The sequence below is a fragment of the Alosa sapidissima genome, chromosome 9, assembly GCF_018492685.1.
Source record: "Alosa sapidissima isolate fAloSap1 chromosome 9, fAloSap1.pri, whole genome shotgun sequence".
NCBI lineage: Eukaryota > Metazoa > Chordata > Actinopteri > Clupeiformes > Clupeidae > Alosa > Alosa sapidissima.
The window spans coordinates 8,143,641-8,160,317 of NC_055965.1; positions in this window are offsets into that span (position 1 = coordinate 8,143,641).

A 16,677-nucleotide genomic window follows, 5' to 3' on the forward strand; every position below is an offset into this window, starting at 1 on the left:
TCTCATTAGTCTGAGCAGTAATCATCATCTTCCCTGAACTGGCACGGCATGAGACGAGTTATCATAAAATGCTGTGATCCATGTTCATACCTAACCCCTTCAATGTACATAAACACACACACACACACACAGGCGCGCGTGTGTGTCTACATGCCGTGTGTGTGTGAAAGAGAGTGGAAAAGAGAAACAACATGTAATCTATGTGTGTGGGACAAAGAGAGGGGGATAGAGAGAGAGAGAGAGAGTGTGTGGTTGGGAAATGAACAGACTTCATTATATATCACCTGCACACTTTTTAGATTTTATTCATTTTCTTTTAACTTTACTTTTACTTTTTTTGTCAGTCACATATAAGTACATCCCACTTCCTGAAAAGCAATTTTCAACTCCCCACCATGTACCCAATGGGGGTATCGTTTTTTTTTTTTTGTCTTTATTGTTTTCCCTGGATGGACTGAGAAGTGCTCTAAAAACAAGTATGGCTTTTTGAACGGCAGATTTCCAATCAAACCTAGCAAACGGCCTCTCCCGATAGTGGCATTCAGTATTAAAGCTTTCTATTGTGTGTGTGTGTGTGTTTGTGTGTGTGTGTGTCTGTGTGTGTGTGGCACCCCTGCCTGCGGCTTTTAGCTCACTTGATAGCACCTGGTCCAAGACTTGAATAAAACATCTCTCTCAATTTCTCTCTCTCTCTCCTCCTCCTCCCTCTGTCATTCACACTGTTTGTCCCTCTCATTCCCTCCCTCTTGCTCTCTCTCTCTCTCCCTCTCTCTCTCCTTCTCTTCCCTCATATTTAGTCATGCTGTGTATCAGCAGTCTGCTCCAGGTCCCCACTGGGCTGTCTCTCATTTGGTTGCTTTTATTTAGCCAGACCCATTTCTCATGCTGGGCCGTATGTGTACAATTAACGTGGATTATTCACACATACACTCGTTTACACACACACACACACAGAGAGAGAGAGAGAGAGAGAGAGAGAGAGAGAGAGCGCAAAATAACCTTCTGTCACCTTATATGCTTATTCTTGGGCTCGAGCGCATTGACACAGTATTCATTGTTTGAATTTCAATTTATTTTATATTTCAAAGTTAGATTAAGTGAAATTACCCTCTGCAGCTGGAACAGCTCAATCTTACATTCACCTCAAGGCTACTGTAGCTGCGTTCAGTCTACCCAGTCCAGTCACTAATGACAGACAGGAAGGCCCATAAGAGCACGAGTGAGAGGCCGAGTGCCGGAGTGGACTTGGCTGACTAAGGGCTGTGGAAGATGGCCAGAGGGACACCACTGTCCCAAAGCAGCCATAACAGATGGATTTTGTTTTGACTGAAGCCATCAGATCGCTCTAAACACAGCACTGGACACGACCACAGAATCCAAACCTATTCCACCCCAAACTGCGTGGAGAACTCCTGAATTCGGCTGCAGCTCAAGGCCCAGCAATGTCCAACTGTGTTAGCATCGAGACCAGTGCACTTTTTGTGCATTTCAGCAAACTGAACTGCACAGTAGCCTAATTTATTTGCACATTTTGTGTGTGCCTTCACAAAACTTTAGCATTTGCACACAGTCCTGGCTTTGTACAAGGAGAACAAAGTGTTTCGAGTGGATCAAGCAATTGAGTTTGCTTATGTGACGTAATCGCCGTAATTTAACTTTTTACTTTTTTTTTTACTTTTCATATTTATTATACAGGAAAGTATTAAAAGTAACAAAGTTACAGTTTAAAACGGGCCTGACTCAGTAAAAAACTGATTTCCAGCAGGTTCCTGTTCTGCAGCACAACAAGTAACAGGGACAGGGCACATCACACATCAGATTTACATACAACACAAAATAAACATAAGACTTAGCACAGACAGTGATAGATAGAGGCCAGTGTTTGCAAGTGTATGTATTGAGGAGTAGCAGTTTATAGTTTTTTTTAAACTGTGTGCTGGATTGTAATTCTCTGATGTGTTGAGGAATGCCATTCCAAACTCTGGTAGCCGTATGTATGAAGGACCTCTGGCCAAAGCCATTGTTGTATGAGGGCACTGGGTGGAGGGCCGTGGAGACTGACCTAGTGACACGCACTTGAGGCATTTTATGTGTCGATAGGAGAGAGATGAGTGTTCGTGCTGTGTTGGAGTTGAAAGTAAAAAGAAATAGCATGACTGTAAATACAATTTTGAAAAGACAGAGCATGTGATTGAGTGAGCGCAGTGCAGTGGTGTGTCCATTTGGGAAGATTACTGTGGATTTTCAAAGTGAAGTCAAGTCAAGTCAAGTTTATTTATATAGCACATTTCATACACAGAGGTCATTCAATGTGCTTTACATAAACAAAACCAAACGATAATAACAAATAAAAGCATAGAAGGGCAATATAGTCAAAGAATAGTTAAAAGGTAAAGATCATAATAAAAGGAAAACATAAAACACAAGGTAAAATCATTTAAAAATAAAGAATAATTAGTAAGCAAAAACAAAGGCAAAAGTAGTAAAAAAAGTAATAAAAGACAAAGTAGAATAATTATCGAGGCAGATTCAGAATTTGTAACTCGGCACAGTTAGCAGAAAGCGTCTGAGAACAGTTTGGTCTTAAGTCTAGATTTAAAACTGGCTACAGTTGGGGCCTTTTTAATGTCATCCGAAAGTTGGTTCCACAGCTGAGCCGCATAGCAGCTAAAAGCTGCTTCACCATGTTTAGTTCTAACTGTAGGTTTTACTAGCAGGTTTTTCACCTGGGACCTGAGAGGACGAGAAGGTGTGTACTGCTGAAGCATGTCTGACAAGTATTTAGGTCCTGCTCCATTTACTGATTTATAAACAAGCAATAGTGCTTTAAAGTCAATTCTGTGACTTACTGGAAGCCAGTGCAAGGACTTAAGAATTGGAGTAATGTGGTCAGTTCTTTTAGTTTTTGTTAGAGTCCTAGCTGCTGCATTTTGTATCACCTGAAGCTGTTTAATAGTCTTTTTAGGAAGGCCTGTGAACAGTCCATTGCAGTAATCAACCCTGCTGGAGATAAATGCATGAATGAGTTTTTCTAAGTCATGTTTTGACATCAGCCCTCTGAGTTTGACAATATTTTTGAGGTGGTAAAAAGCTGATTTAGTTATCGCTTTCATGTGGCTGTTGAAATTTAGATCACTGTCAATTAATACACCAAGGTTTTTAACAGTATCCTTTGCCTTCAACCCTTTTGTGTCAAGGAGAGTGGCAACCCTAAGTCTTTCCTCATTTTTACCAAATATAATTACTTCAGTTTTTTCTTTGTTCAGCTGAAGAAAATTTTGAGACATCCAGGTGTTGATTTGTTCTATACACTGACACATAGATTCAAGAGGACCATAGTTGTTTGGTGATAGAGCTAAGTAAATTTGTGTGTCATCTGCATAGCTATGATATGAAATCAAATTATTTTGAATGATTTGTCCAAGTGGGAGCATATAGAGGTTGAATAATAGTGGCCCCAAGATCGACCCCTGGGGAACACCACAGGTCAAGGACGTTGGTGTTGAGGTACAGTTTCCGATGGCAACAAAGAAGCTCCTTTCTTGTAGATATGATTTTAGCCAGCTGATAACTATGCCTGTAAATCCAACCCAGTGTTCTAGTCTGTGTAGTAAAATATTGTGATCAACAGTGTCAAATGCTGCACTAAGGTCCAGTAGCACTAGGACTGATGTTTTACCTGAATCTGTGTTGAGGCGTATGTCATTGGAAACTTTAATGAGAGCTGTTTCAGTGCTGTGATTTGCCCGAAAACCAGACTGAAAGTAATCAAAATACCCATTTGATGTTAGGAAGGTGGTTAATTGATTAAAGACTACTTTTTCAATAATTTTGCCAATAAAAGGTAGATTGGATATGGGCCTGTAATTGTTTAGCATGGAGGCATCCAGGTTATTCTTCTTGAGAAGTGGCTTTACAACAGCTGTTTTCAGTGACTTAGGAAAAGTGCCAGACAGCAATGATACATTTACAATTTGAAGGACATCCGCCGCTATGAGGTGAAAAACAGTTTTGAAGAAATTGGTAGGCAGAGTGTCTAAGACACATGTGGAAGGGCTGAGATTCTGTACCGTGCGATGGGTTCAGTAACTTCCTTTGTGGTGAGAGACCATATTGGTAGACAGTATGAGATGGTTGAGAATATGATTGCTTGCAGATAGGTTTTGGAGATAGTAGAGGATAGGTATAATCTGATCTTGTTGTATACATATAGTTTCTGATTTAACGTTTTAGCTAGCTTGGAAGTGTGTTCACGGTATGTAAGGTGTGAGTCAAGTAGTACTCCCAAATACTTATATGATTTGGTGATGACAAGAGTTTGATTTGAAAAGATTACAGGACTAGTGATGGATAGATGCTTTCTGGGTGAGTGGAAATACTGTACATGCATTCATTGATGGTTAAGTGATTGTCATTCAACCACTTATGTACAAATTGAAGGTCAGATGACAGTTTGGAATTTATCATATCAGAGTTGGGGTCAGATAGAAAGAGCACAGTGTCATCAGCATACATTAGGCATTTAGAGTATTTACACACAGCTGGGAGATCATTAATATATAGAAGAAAGAGTAAAGGCCCCAGAATGCTTCCCTGTGGGACACCCATACCACATCCCAAGGGCTGAGATATTGCATGGTCAATTTTGACAACTTGTGATCTATCAGTTAAATAAGAAGAGATCATGTCTAATACTGTGGGCGATAGGTTAAAAGAGTGAAGTTTGGATAATAAAATCAGGGGGTCTACTGTGTCAAATGCTTTACGAAAATCGATAAAAATTGCTCCAGTAATGTGTCTTCTGTTGAGAGAGTTACGAATTTCCTCAGTGAAAAGTAGTAAGGCAGACATGGTGGACCGTTTTGCACGGAAACCATGTTGGCAGTCACTTAGCCTGTTACTGTTTTCTAGATAACGGCTTAATTGATTGTACAAAGTTTTTTACATAGGATCAACGGATTAAAGTATTGTGGATAAATAGGGCAGAAGCGCAAAGCTATGCTTTGAATGTTTTGGTTGTCTAGCTGCCCTTTAGCCCCATAATGCGTTGCGTTTTGATCCCATGGTTTGGCGAACTCAGTAGGCCTGCACCACTCTGGCCTACACTATTCAACCCATAGCTTCAAGAGTATGCAAGTCATCATTTGATTGGCTGGCTGTCAGGCTGAATAAAGGCTGAATAAATATGAATAGCCTTGGGTTTCAACAGAAAAACAGACTGCACCTTGAAAACAAAGCTTACAGGGAGGCTACACTGGCTCTGCAACTGAAGCGCTCCGTTCGCAGAGTGTAAAAGTAGCTTTAGAAGACTGGTCTAATTTTTAGTATGTTCGCTCCACTAGATGTATCACATCTAATGTAGCCAGTTCCATTGAGTGGAAGCTAATTGTTACAGCAGATGCTAAGCAAATGGATCGTTCAGTTACATGTCAGTTGTAGCCTCCCTCTACAGTGAGCACATTCAGGACAATAAATGAGCAGGTGAATTAACTTAAGTGACGGTAAACTTAAAGGCCGTTCACACCCAGAACGATAACCATAAGCATAACGGTAAAAAAGTATCACTCTAGCTAATATGAGTGACAACGTCCACACATACTGTAAACTATAACGATAACGACATGATGAAAGATATCATCGGGGATCACTTTCAGAGCGATTTTTAGCGATACAGATGCAGATACAGAATGAGAGCTGCTGAGGTTGAGTGTATCATGATGACTCACTTTGACTTCAGACCAGACTGCACATTGACTTGACTCGAGTCTGTGTTTTGTTTTCACTGAGTTTTGAAAAGCCTTGAGGTCTGTGTGCTGAAGTTGTTTTGCTGTGTGCAAATGATGTCTCTCACTTATAGAATATCTTTCAAAAAAAGACACACAAAAATCTGTTTGAGGGGAAGAAACAGAGAAAGAGAGAGAGAGAGAGAGAGAGAGAGAGAGGGTTTGTCAAAGGAGAAAATAAATGAGATACAGAGGTGCCTTGGGCAGTATGTTGTTTTACCTCGTGAGTGACATGGAGAGGCCTTCTGTCACTTCAGCTTCTTTTCATCAGCCTCAGAGAAGAGGAGGAGGAGGCGGAGAGAGAGAGAGATGCACTCCTGGCCAGTGCTGTTTGGAATCAGCTTGAATCAGCTAAAACAAACCTTCAATTTAGTCGTCATTCACCAAGCCTACAAAGTATCTTGCATTTGCATAGGTTCATGACACTTGCATTTGCATAGGTGCATGATCCACACACACACATACACACTGACACACACACACACACACACACAAACATTTTAACCCGTGTGACCCAAGCCCACTCGGGATACGCCAACCCAAATTGCACACAAAAATGCATTGAAAGCCCATTCAAGTGTGGCTTTTTCAATATGCGCACTTGCTAATGTCACACCTCTGCTGGGCCTGTTAGCAGCTTCCTTCCCTTTGCATGCTAGTGTACTGAACTCCCCCCGAGAGTGAGTTTCTGTTGTAGTGCTGGTTTGAACTCCGGAGCTGGTCACAGATGGGCTTGATGTTCCACATTAGGGTCTGTTACTGTTATTGTGGTTGCCATTCCGTCAGCGGTCCAACTGTACCGTTTCTGCTGGACTGAACTTTGGCTCTGTTTTAAAGACAGTTTGGATTGGACTGTCAGTGGAGAGTCCCGTTGAAAAGGAAAGGTCATGGTCGATCACTTTCTGTTTAGATAGACTGGGAAAGGTAAGACAGGGAGAGAGAGAGAGAGAGAGAGAGAGAGAGAGAGAAAGAGAGAGAGAGAGAGAGAGAGAGAATGAAAGAAAAATGTACAGGACATGTTGACATAAATATGGCAGAGCACAAAAGGAATAAAGAGAAAAATGTAAATGACTAGAGACATAAACCAAGACATAATCCATTACTTATGGAGTGTATGGAGCAAGCTGATCACAAGATATTGACATAAACGAGCACCAGCTTTGTAATGCAATAGCTTGCTGTTGATTTGGCTAAATGGAAACTGGAGCTACCCAACAGCCCAACAGAGGCCAAAACATGGCAACAAACAGAAAATAGATGCTTTTACCATCAGTGCTTCAGCACGAGGTAACCCCACGGACCAACACATTCACCAGCAGAGCACTAATGGACTCACCATGTAGTCTCTCCAGCAGGACTCTCGGCATTCGGGGTTGTGTGTGTGTGTGTGTGTGTGTGTGTGTGTGTGTGTGTGTGTGTGTCTGTGTTTGTATGTGTACATGTGTGTGTGAGTGTGTGTGAGTGTGTGTGTGAGTGTGTGTGTGTGGAGGGGCGGTGGGCCTCTACACTGGAGTTCCGCTGCCTCTTGACGAGCGGAAAGCCCCGCGTTTGAACAGCCTCCCAGCGGAGCAGTAAATGGAGGCCACTGCGGGGCCCCGGCTCCCCCACTGATCCCAGATCAGAAATCACGGCTGCTCCACTTCTCTTTCCCCACTCGCATATACGTCCAACACTGACTCACTGCCCTCAGAGCAGCACAATGTATTGTGCTGCACTGCAGAAAGTCAATATTTCCTTTGGACAGTGTTGTACAGATATGTATAACACTATAAATCTACTGTAGCCTCTGGATTATTCCTGGGGTACATTAATACGTCATGTTATTTAATTGTGTATTTCAGGTAATATCAATGAAATTGAAGTTCTGTTTTGATTGAGTAAAAATAAATCAAATAACAACACCCAACTACATTTCCACTGAAATTACTTGGAAAACAAAATGAAAACAAATGATTTATGAAAATTCATTAAAATGGAGGATATAGCGTTTGGGAACTAAGCTTTTCATTTACTGTACATTGATTTTTTTTCTATTTAGTTGATGACTGCTGACTGCTCTGGGCCTATGCCATTTGGTTTTCCCACATGTATGTTTTTTCCTCCAAAAAGCGCAAACTGTGCCAAAGCCTGGGCCCCCGTAGAGTCTAAGTGCTGAGTGTGATGCTTATCGGCCGTGACAATGTATTTACGTTGCATTATTCAAGCGCCGCACTGCCAGCGCGGTGATTAGTGGAGCAGCGAGGACTTTGTTTCCCTGCTTCTCAATGCTCTGCTCTCCTCAGACCTCCAGAGAGGATGGAGTAAGGGAGCGAGCAGAGGACGGGAGGAAGGCCGGGATGGATTACTGCACGGGCCTACCGGGCCCAGGCCCAGGGGCCCAAGGGGTCAGGGGGCCCTGAAGCCCAAGCCTTTGCATGGAATCATTGCCTCAATATCAACAAATCAGGATGTAGGCTATGAATCTGATTGAATTTAGTATTGGCCATCCCCAAAATGCACCAGAATACAGGAAATCACATCAAACAAAGTAAATATTTTCTGGGGGAGGACCCCCAACCCTCTGGTCTCTGGTCTCTCTGTTGAAGGTCGTGTTGGAGCCCTCTGGTCTCCTCTGTCCCCCACTTCTTGAATGCGGGTGTTGTGTTGTGTGGTGTCGTGGCTGCTGTGTGTTTCTCTAAAGGAAGAATTGCATTGTGGGGAGGAGGAGAGGAGTGGGACGGAGCGGACTGGGACTGTGGGAGATGAAGAACAGAGGTCAGAGAGGAAGCACCAGGCACAGACAGATGGAGAGAGAGAGAGAGAGAGAGAGAGAGAGAGGGAAAGAGGGAGTGGGGGTGGACAGGAAGACAGTCCCGACAGAGAGTGAGAGAGATAGAGTTTAGAGAATAGAGAGGGGGAGGAGAGAGAGAGGGAGAGTTAGGTAGGGAGAGAATAAAGAGAGGGAGGGGGAGAGGGAGAGTTTAGAGAATAGGGAGTGGGTGGAAGAAACAAATGAGAAATGATAATAAAGAGAGAGAGAGAGAGAGACTCCATCTCAGAAACTTGTGTGGGCTGATGCCTGGGGAATATGAAACACACACACACACACACACACACACACACACACACACAGAGAGAAACTGTATCTCTCTCTCTCATTCACACACAGACAGACATACTCTAATTCTCCCTCTCTCTCCCTCCCTACCTCCCTCTCTCTCTCCCTCCCATACACGGAGAGAGAGAGAGAGAGACAGACAGAGAGACAGATGAGTGAGAGGAGATATTAGTCAGCTTTTAAGAGGACACAAACTAGAAGTGGGTCAATAGCAGCTCCTGCTGTCTGGAAGGTCGGAAAGTACAGCACATACAGGACATTACATAACACCGGTCTGCAACCCGAAACACTAGCCCAAAAGGGGCTCACACACACACACACACACACACACACACACACACACACACACACAGAGTCAATACAGACTATACTAAAACCACACATGGTAGCCTACTCATTGGGGGACACCTTTAAGTGGGCTACTTCTCATTCAGTTTCATTTCAAAGCAGTGTGCAGACTTTAAGGGCCTGTCCACACGGAGACGCTTTTTAGGTTAAACACAGAGGTTTTGCTTCGTCTTGGCCGAGCGTCCAAACGAATCCTGTAAACGCACTGCCCGAAACCGCACTTTTTTGAAACCTGGTCCCAGAGTAGAAAAATGAAACCCGTTTGAATTCGTTTAGACAGACAGGTAGAAACCGCACATCCTGCTTGCGTATCGATGATGTCATCGCCACATCGCGCTCAGCTGCCCTGGACTTGCACTTATAGTATTGCCTAACAATACTAGTTTTCATACATGACATTACCTACGATTACACTCCGTAAGATAAATATCACAACTGGTGCTGCGCAGCGCCGATAGCTTATGACTTGGTGGACTGAACACTGTTTTTCCCGGTGTTTTTTAATGCATTCTAGCTACCGTCAGTGACGCGAGAGAACTTAAGTTATTAGGAAAGTGCGGTGTAAGTTTAGGCTACATTAATTTGTGCGTAGTGTCAGTGTCATTCGTTTATTTTACATGTCTTACAACATATATACATGCATTCACAGTCGAGTGAAATCAGATATAAGCATACAAAGACGCTTAGAACTCACGTTAAGCCGATGGTAGCACACTGAATGCAAATGCGAGATCTGATGCAGGCAAAAGTATTGACTGTTACTAACGAAGGTTTTATAGCAATATTATAAATGTGGCGACAGAATAGCCTAGAACTTGGGTAAGCCTTGCGTTTAGTAGCCTAATTGCGGTGATAGCCAAAACTAATGTGAATCACGGACTATCCTACAACCAAAGAAAGGTGATTAGTAGGCCTACCTGCGTTAGCCAAATAAAGGACGGGACTGCACCCTTCACAAACCGTAAAATAAAGTTTATTAGTTTTACAGTTGACTACAGTTGACAGTTCACCATCAGTCCACACAAACAATTCTGGTTTCCTTGCACTAGCCATTTTGTCTTAGCCTATTCTGTCTGTTTGTAAAGCGCAAGTTTTGGTTAATTTCTGTAAAGAAACAGTGCCACCTATAGGCCTGGGGTATGAAGTAACGTGTTGAGTCGTGTTGAGATGGGTCCGTTTGGACGCAAATATTCTTGATACGGTTCCAGGGAAGACGGAGGAAAAAAAGATCTGTTTGGTACGTGTGGAATTGACCGAAAAACGACTTCAAAAACCTCTGTTGATATTGATCATACACATGGCAAAGAAAGACGCGAGATCATTGATCTTGGATTTCTGAAAATTCATCGCTCTTGAACGTCAGATTACCTGCAGTACCCCGGCATTACCACAAGGAAATGGTTGTGCGCCAGAGTGGAATCTGACATGGAAAAGTGCTCAGCCCCACACCAGGTTCCACACTGCCATACAACATACAAAGATTTTTTTATAAATGCATTGGCGTGGATTTGAGCGTACGCACGGTCTAAGATCAAATCTGTGCGTAAGAACGCTTTATAAATGAGGCCCCTAGTCTTTTAACTTTTTGTTATGAAGAAACACGCTGGGGGAACTAACCAAAAGCCAAAACAGAAATGCTAAACACACACTGGATTACAGTTTTTCTTGATCGCTTTAATGCGTCAACTCTGACATCCAAAACAGTTAACACACAGGTCTAAACATAATCACTCTGGCCAAAATGACTGTAGCACTCTCAAAACCTTTAAAACACGCAGCAAAAGCAAATTTTGCCTTCAAACAACGCAACTAGTAGTCACATCTCTGTTTGCTTTCAATCAATCATTACACACTGAATAACAAAATGCAAAACACTGTTCTCAAAAAGGTTTCAATGTCTGTTCCATTTCTTTCTAATCAGAAAAACTGTGAAAAGACTACATGTATTGAATAAAAATGATTTTGTATTCATTCTGCTCAAGATATAACAAGATGTAACTGTCATTGACATAAGACCTACAGTAAGCACCTAGACAAGACAAATTTCATTGAACTACAACTTGTCATTTTTCATTGAAATAGACTGACAGTAAACCCCTTTTGTACTGTTTTCTTCATCAAATAGGCTAATATACTTTGTCTAAATGTGCCTTAGAAATAGCAACACAGAACAGACATGGTATCTCTTATGGATAATGAATGATTGCTGATTGAAGAATTGTGCAAAGGAGTTTCACACAGGTGTTTCAGACTTATGCAAGGAATCTCTACCACATGTGAATAGATGTTTTCCTTTTGGAAAACCAATAGAGTTTGGCGTCTTCGAATGACATCTGTATTAACTGTTTTGCAAAAGGGTGTGAGAAATGTGTGAACCCAATGAAAATGTGTGAACGCATTTGCAAGAGATGACTTCTGCTGTGGATCCCAGTTTCTTTGAGCAGGTCAAAGCAATCAACAAAAATTGTAACAGCATGCATGCCAAACACACACTGGATTACAGTACCATGCATTTCTCTTTTATCCTGCTAGCCCTTTTAGCCCTCTCTCATGGAAACTGCATGAACGGATCACTTGGCTAAGACGCACACGTAGATTTAGTTATTTAGTCAGCTTCTCATACTCGCTACGAGTGGGCCTCTAATTTTGAAATTGTGAATTGTGAATTATGATGTAGTAATATTGGTATCGCTTATCCAAATATAGTCAGAAAGTTGTGACATAACATCTGTCACACAACCATAAATGCACTCTCTCTCTCTCTCTCTCCCCCACACACACATTTTTAGAAGATCGCGGCACCCTAAGAGAAAACACTCGTCCATCTTCTTTATGAAAATCATTTGCTGGCCCCTTGTGATTCATTTCCTGTGGCTTTGAGGGCAGCCATGGCCCAGAGGGCCGCACTCCACAGACTCCACACGGATGTGTATTATTTTGGCATCCAGCGCAGTCATCGTCTTCTCCAGTGAAGATATGGGAGGCGGGCAACGAAGGACAGCCAAGAAGGAAACTATAAAACACAAGCGGGCAAGAGGGTGTGTGTGTGTTTATGTTTGTGCTTGTGTTTGTGTTTGTGTTTGTGTGTGTGAGAGAGAGAGAGAGAGAGAGAGAGTGTGTGTGTGCGTGTGTGTATGAATGTGTGTGAGAGAGAGAGAGATAGAGAGATGCATAAGGTCATGCCTGATGGTGCAAGGAGAGATCTTACAGTAATCGCATCATTTCGCTGCTGTCCATTGCTTCATTACAGTGGGAGAGTGCACTTGGGCTGACCTCTCTCTCCCCCTCTTTCATCTCTCTCCTCCTCTTCCTCCTCTCTCACCTCTCCTCCTCTTCTTCCTCTCTCACCTCTCCTCCTCTTCCTCCTCTCTCTCGCCCTTTCTCACCTCTTTCCTCTTCTTCCTCCTCTCTCTCCTCTTCTCTCTCCTCTCTCCTCTTCCCCCTCTCTCACCTCTCTCCTCTTCTTCCTCCTCTCTCCCCTCTCCTCTTCCTCCTTCTCTCTCTTCCCTCTCTCATCTGTATTGGAATGATGTCAGGCGCAGTCGTTGGCTGTCCAGCTGGCACTGGTAGTCCTGTAGCATCATCCCGAGCCCGGCAGCCAAGCACAACTACAGCATGGGATCAAAAGAGCTGCAAGCGGGAGGCACAGAGGAATGTGTGTGTGTGTGTGTGTGTGTGTGTGTTTGTGTGTGCGCGTGCCTGTGTGTGTGTGTGTGTGTGTGTGTGTTTGTGTGTGTGTGTGTGTGTGTGTGTGTCTGTGTGCGTGTGTGTGTGTGTGTGTGTGTGTGCGCGTGCCTGTGTGTGTGTGTGTGTGTGTGTGTGTGTGTGTGTGTGTGTGTGTGTGTGCGTGTGTGTGTGTGCGTGTGCGTGCCTGTGTGTGTGTGAGAGAGTCAAGGGGGGGTTGGCCAATGCAAGGAGTGAGAATGAGTACAAGGATAGGAAGGTGAGGAGGGAGAGAAGAGAGTGCTGTCCTGCAGTGGCCACACAAATGAGCCTCTTGATAAATACCTGCGCAAGTGTTGAACCCTGATTTGAATAGGGTCACTTTGTGATGTACACAGTACCGTGCCACGTGGCAGTTTCTCAGGCAGACATTATTCGACTGTAAAACATTCGGTTTTGTAAAAAGAATGTCTGACACTCTGGTGAGTAGAGGACTATAAAACACTCTTGGCTAGCCAACATAAACGTGTCAATATGTGTGTGTGTGTGTGTGTTTTGTGTACCATGCATTTCCTGGAAGGCCCGCTGTGTGAAGTGGTACGTGTCTTCGCTCTTAAATCAGTTTGATTCGGTATAATTGTGTAATTGGTGTTTCATGGCCTGGCCGCCTCGCCCAGATGGTCTGGGTTTAGGAGGGGGGGCCCCTTGGAGAAAAGCTATAACTTGGCCCAAACTGGAACTACTTTTTCACAGAGCAGGGATATCACAATAGCATGTACAGTAAGACTGTAGTACAGTAGGGTTGGATCCACAAGCATTGCATTGCATTGCAAAGGTTTTTATCCAGGTTTTTTACCGAGGCTTCATATCTTGTAGGAAATGTACTGTTTTGAATTGTCTCCTACTATGTGGTACTAGTAATATCTTCATAAACAAGAACCACAAACAACAAACAGACACAGGCAAACACAGTAGCTACCAAAGATCTGAAGCGAGCTCAGCGCTCTAGAATCTTGGGTAGCTACTGTGACCCACAACTGACTATGAGCAGAGAAGTTCATGTGAGTACAAGCATAATCTAACATTAAATCAACCAACTGCGCATGTTTATCAACAGTGTCATTTTGAGGTATTTCCGTTATCTGTAGCCTGCAGCACGTTTATATGTTCCAACGTCGAGGGACCATAAGACATTTTCACAATGCTCGTCTGTCAGTGAAGCCCTGAACCCGAGACACACTGAGCTTCTTCAGCTGAACCCTTAATACCAAATAGAGAATGAGGAGCTCACTGTGGCTTAGCCGGGCTGATTTACAGTAGGGGAGTACAGGGTGGACATGGCAGATGAGGGACGTCTGTGTGAACCAAATGCATTCACTTGTTGATGGATTGCCTCCTATACACCACAGACACTTCATCAATCCGCCCGGAGACAGTGTGAATAGCGCAGCGGCGTCTCCCCGAGCGCTCGCTCGCTCGCTCTAATAGCTGCCTGAGTCGGTGCCTGTCTGGGCTGTGCGTGCTCCGCCATCGCCTCCCTTCATTACTCCTCCGCGTCCACGCAACCTCCCCAACTCAGAGGATTTACACAAACTAAACCACAGACTTCACTTCACACACACACACACACACACACACACACACACACACACACACACACACACACACACACACACACAGTCACATAAACACACAAATAAAGATAATACTAATATTAATACTAATACTAAACTCATTTTGACATGGTTGGGTTTTTCCAAATGCTATTATGTTCAAACATTATATTACATTTCAACATTACAGGCATACACGCACACGCACACACACACACACACACACGCACACACACACACACACACACACACACACACACACACAGACACACAAACTGAATACTGGCATGAATCCAGGCCTTTGCATTTCCCCCTCCAGCACACATTCTCAAACATCTGTCTTCTCTTCTTTGTGGTTGAGACTTTACAGATGTGGATAAGCCAAATGCAATCTCACAGAAGGGCCAAGAAGAGTCCATATCACACACACACACACACACACACACACACACCAACAAAAGCAGCTCAGAGGGCGACCAAGGCCTTGGTGAGGAAGAGAAAAGGGTAGAGCTAAAAAGTAAAGAAATCAAGATGATAAGACAGATATTGAAACAATATTAGACGAGAGAAAAGGGTGTGAAGGGTCAAGGGTCAAGACACAGAGATGAGGTGCTGACAGAAGGACACCATCGGAGGGGACAGACTGAAAGACTGAAAAAGAGGTGAGAAAGGGCGAGAGAGAGGAGGAAGAGGAGGAGAGGTGAGAGAGGAAAGACTGAAATAGTGTACAATACATCTGAAGTATTCCAAAACAGAGAGATGGGGGGTGGGGCAGAGAAAGTTTCCAATAACTTCACCCCCCCCCCCCCCCCCACACACACACACACACACACACACAGAGCAATCACTCACCAACAGAAATTAACTAACATCTGGCCCCTGAGCAGCGCTTGTCCTTGTCAGGCTGTGTCTAGCATGTCAACCTAAATGGGTGTTGTTTGCAGATGTTCCATCTCTGAGCGATGGGGTTGTCATGGCGCATTAGGCGAGTTTTGAGAAACTTGTCCTGGCTTTGTAACAGGCCCCCCCCCCCACCCCCATTTTTCCTAAAAGGATAAAATTGGAAATGGGATCAAGCCAAACTAAACATTACCCAAACTCTAGACGGCCAAGAGGACGGGGAGTGGGGAGTGGACCCTGTGGGTGATTTCTGAGCGAGGATGGGTGGGGCTGCACAGGTGTAAGTATACTGAGACATCACTAAATCTCCAAGGCACTCACCACACATGAGATCATCCTGAGGTATTTTCATCTGTCCCAGGCCTACACTGAAGTACGTAAGTAAGTATGTCTCCCAATGTAAGTCTTCTGCCACAGGAAGAAGAGTCAAATGAAAGCAACCACCGTCTCAGTGATTACAGACTACAGGCAGTGAATGCTGTGAGATGTGAAGAGTCTAAGGGAGATGGTGGCCAAAGAACAGGAAAAGGGAAGTCAGAGTGTATGTAGACTGAAGAGAGGCGAAGTGAAGGGAACGTGGGCAGGAATGAGAGTTGACCACTGCTTACTGCTTAGAATGTTTTTTCTTGACGTGTAAGGATACTGCATGCTTGGTTCAAACGTCCAGAGACCTGTACGAACCACCGTTTCCACTGACCCCTCTGAAGAGACTGTGACACGGACAGGTCAAAGTTCAACTGCCTTCGGAGAGAAGCATCAGTGTCAGGCCATCTGATCCCATGGTGTGACCAGCACCGAGGGCAGCTGGAGGGGTGACCAATGACGGTCCCCCGAGCCAGTCAACCATGATATTGGAATCTGCTGCACAAGTTTGCCATGTGTTGTTTATAAATGTGGATATTTATGAAGCTGGCGTGCTCCCTTCGCTTAATTAACGATTTAAAATCTGTGCATGCGCCCCTTTGGCCAGAGAGGGTGCATGAGACACGGTTGGCTCACCCAAGCCTAATTCGAAGCAGAATGAGGATTTCTGCCTGTTTCCACAGCAAGGCTGGTACCGATTACACTAAATCTCCTACTTTACAATTAGCAATCAAAGCCAACTGCAAAAGGAACTGTCATAATTGATGTATTTCATTGTCACTGGCAGAAAAGGGTACAATATCTATTTCCTAGTTATATGAGTAGGAGGAGTATTCTTTAGATGGATGTTCTGATAAAAAAAAAAGTGATTTAAAATGCCCTCCGGGTATTGTTGCAAGCCAAGGCTTTT